Genomic DNA, 3,979 nt, shown 5'->3' on the forward strand with positions numbered 1-3,979 from the left:
AGATGAGTTTGCGACACCTACTTGGATGAGTTCTTGACTTGGTCTTCCTCCCCGGCAACGGTGCCAGAAATTCTTCTTCTACGGCAACAGACAAGAGCGCCATAAATTGACACGTTGACGGAGACTGGGCTTGCGTTGGTTTTTCCCTTGAAGAGGAAAGGGTGATGCAGCACAGGAGCAGTAAGTATTTCCCTCAGTTTGAGAACCAAGGTATCGATCTAGAAGGAGGGTCTCGTCAAGTCCAGAGTACCTGCGCAAACACAAGCAAGCTTGCACCAAACGCTTTAAAGGGGTTGTCAATCCCTTCAAGATTGTTTGCAAAGTGAGATATGAAGGCGGAAAGTGCAACGAAGTAAAAAAGTGTAAGGCTGAAAATATGGTGTGGAGTAGACCCGGGGCCATAGTGTTCACTAGAGGCTCCTCTCAAAATAGCAAATATCACGGTGGGTGAACAAATTACTGTCGAGCAATTGATAGAACCGCGCAAAGTCATGACGATATCTAAGGCAATGATCATACATATAGGCATCACGTCTGAGACAAGTAGACCGATACTTTCTGCATATACTACTATTACTCCACACATCGACCGCTATCCAGCATGCATCTAGTGTATTGAGTTCATGACGAACAGAGTAACGCCTTAAGCAAGATGACATGATGTAGAGGGATAATCTCAAACCAATGATGAAAACCCCATCTTTTTACCCTTGATGGCAACAACACGATGCATGCCTCGCTACCCCTTCTGTCACTGGGTGAGGTCACCGCATGGTATGAACCCAAAACCAAGCACTTCTCCCATTGCAAGAATCATAGATCTAGTTGGCCAAACAAAACCCACAACTCGAAGAGAATTACAAGGATATGAAATCATGCATAAGAGAGATCAGAAGAAATTCAAATAAGATTCATAGATAATCTGATCATAAATCCACAATTCATCGGATCTCGACAAACACACCGCAAAAGAATATTACATCGGATAGATCTCCATGAAGATCATGTAGAATTTTGTATTGAAGATCCAAGAGAGAGAAGAAGCCATCTAGTTACTAGCTATGGACCCCTAGGTCTATGGTGAACTACTCACGCATCATCGGAGAGGTCATGGTGTTGATGAAGAAGCCCTCCGTGTCCGAATCCCCCCATCCGGCAGGGCACCAGAAGGTGCCCCAGATGGGATCTTGCGGAGACAGAAGCTTGCGGCGGCGGAAAAGTACTTTCGATGATCTCCTGATTTTTTTGGGATTTTTAGGGAATATATAGGCGCAACCCCTAGGGCAAAGGGCGTCCAGGGGGCCCACAAGCCTGTGGGCCGCGGTCTCCCCCCTGACCGCGGGGTGAGGGCTTGTGGGGCCCCTGGGCCCCCCTACCTTGGCTCTCAATCTCCTAATCTTCTTCCGTTACGGAAAAATTCTTTTCGGGGATTTTATTCCGTTTGGACTCCGTTTCAAAATCTCCTCTGAAAGGGGTCAAAAACATTGAAAAAACAGGAACTGACACTTGGGAGTCAGTTAATAAGTTAGTCCCAAAAAATATATAAAAGGCATGCAAAACATCAAAAATTATAGATACGTTGGAGACGTATCAATGATCTTCGTCTTCTTGATCCAGCAAGACAGACGAAGAGGTAGCTGAATTCTTTGGCAGCACAATAGTGTGGCGGCGATGGTGGTGGAGCTACTCCGGCAGGGCTTCCCCGTACCGTACCGAACTAACTACGGGGTGTCACGAAGCGGTGGTGGGAGAGAGGGATGCGCCTTGGCTTGAGGTGCCAAAAGCCTCTCTCACCTCCACTATATATAGGAGGGAGGGGAGGGGTGGTGCCCTAGGGCAAGGCCCTAGTGTTCTGCCGTCGCAAGAGGAGAGGGAGGAATCCTCCTCCAACACAACTTGGAAGGAGGAGTCCTCCTTCCCCAATTCGGTTTGGCCCCACCCTCCTTTCCTTTCTCCCTTTGGCCGAATAGGCCTCTTTGGGCTGGCCACCAGCCCACTAAGGGCTGGTGCGTCACCCTTGGGCTTCTTTGGTTCTCTCCCGGGTGGGTGGCCCCTCCCGGGAGAACTCTGGAACCCATTCGTCACTCTCGGTACTTTACCGGTAATGCCCGAAAACCTTCCAGAAGCCAAATGGATACTTATATATATCAACCTTCGTCTCCGGACCCTTCCAGAAACCCTCGTGATGTCCGAGATCTTATCCGGGAATCTGAACAACCTTTGGTTACCAACAACAATAATTCAACTATACCAAAACGTCACCGAACCTTAAGTGTGTAGACCCTGCGGGTTCGAGAACTATGTAGACATGACCGAGACACTCGCTAGTCAATATCCAATAGTGGGACCTGGATGCCCATATTAGATCCTACATATTCTACAAAGATCTTATCGGTTGAACCCCTATGTCAAGGATTCAGTTTATCCTATATAACATTCCCTTCGTCCTTCGGTATGTTACTTGCTCGAGATTCGATCGTCCATATCTCCATACCTATTTCAGTCTCGTTACCGGCAAGTCTCTTTACTCGTTTCATAATACAAGATCCAGTGGCTAACTCTTTAGTCACATTGCTTGCAAGGCTTGTTTGTGATGTTGTATTACCGAGTGGGCCCCGAGATAACTCTCTGTCTTATGGAGTGACAAATCCCGGTCTTGATCCATGCTAACTCAACGGACACCTTCGGAGATACCTGTAGAGCACCTTTATAGTCACCCAGTTATGTTGCAATGTTTGATACACACAAGGCATTCCTCCGGTGTCAGTGAGTTACATGATCTCATGGTCATAGGAATGTATACTTGACATGCAGAAAACAGTAGCAACAAAATAACACGATCACATGCTACGTTTATAGTTTGGGTCTTGTCCATCACATCATTCTCCTAATGATGTGATCTCGTTATCAAGTGACTACACTTGCCTATGGCTAGGAAACCTTAACCATCTTTGATCAACGAGCTAGTCAACTAGAGGCTTACTAGGGACACTGTTTTGTCTATGTATCCACACATGTATTTGTGTTTCCATTTTAATACTATTCTAGCATTGATAATAAACGATTATCTTGAAACAACAAATACAATAATAAATATTTTATTATTGCCTCTAGGGCATATTTCCAACACTTCCATGTCTTGGTACTATTGAAGCTCATTGCATCTTTACAATAGAATACTCTTGTGTTATCTAACAATTGTTTTATCAAGTGTATTTCTACTGCTAAGATACTCAAGAACGTCAAGGTAAGTATATGCGTCATATCCTTGTTTAGGAAGATCTCTTGTCTCTTGCACATATTGTTTGCAAGAGTGAGTCTTGAACATGGAAACCTTTCATTCACATATGTTTGATGCATATAGCCAAGATTCACATGACTTGTTTTGTCCCTTCTACCATGTGTGTGCCCATGCAGTCCAAAGCAAACATCTCTTAAAAGGGGATTGCACACACTTAGGGGGAGTTTGTATTAGCCATGTATCTTTCAAAGCTGTCATATTCTAATCCATATCCGTATTTTGAGGCTTTGATCGTATGTTATCATCAATTACCAAAAAAGGGGGAGATTGAAAGCACATATGCTCCCTTGGTGGTTTTAATAATTCTTGACAACATACATTGTCTCTTGGACTAATACTTTTACCTAGTATGTTTTAGATATAGTTCACATCGGGGATTGACTAAGGATCGTGTGGAGAAGCCCCAAGGAAGGAAAGGAATAGGATTGGCCAAGCTTCAAGCTTCAAGACTCTATGTTTTATATTTTGTGAGAAATCACACTTGAGTCCATAGAAAAGCCAATACTACTTAAAGGGGATGAGGTGATTATGATGATATGATTGCTCAAGTGCTTAGAGAGAGCCACCAAAAATACTCATGAAATTCTCCCACAAATATTCCCTACAAACCCTAAATATACAAAATTCGGTGCCAACAACTTTATCCATTCGACGCTACCGAGTTTACATCAGACAGAT

This window comes from Hordeum vulgare, chromosome 6H, assembly GCF_904849725.1.
Source record: "Hordeum vulgare subsp. vulgare chromosome 6H, MorexV3_pseudomolecules_assembly, whole genome shotgun sequence".
NCBI classification, from domain to species: Eukaryota; Viridiplantae; Streptophyta; class Magnoliopsida; order Poales; family Poaceae; genus Hordeum; species Hordeum vulgare.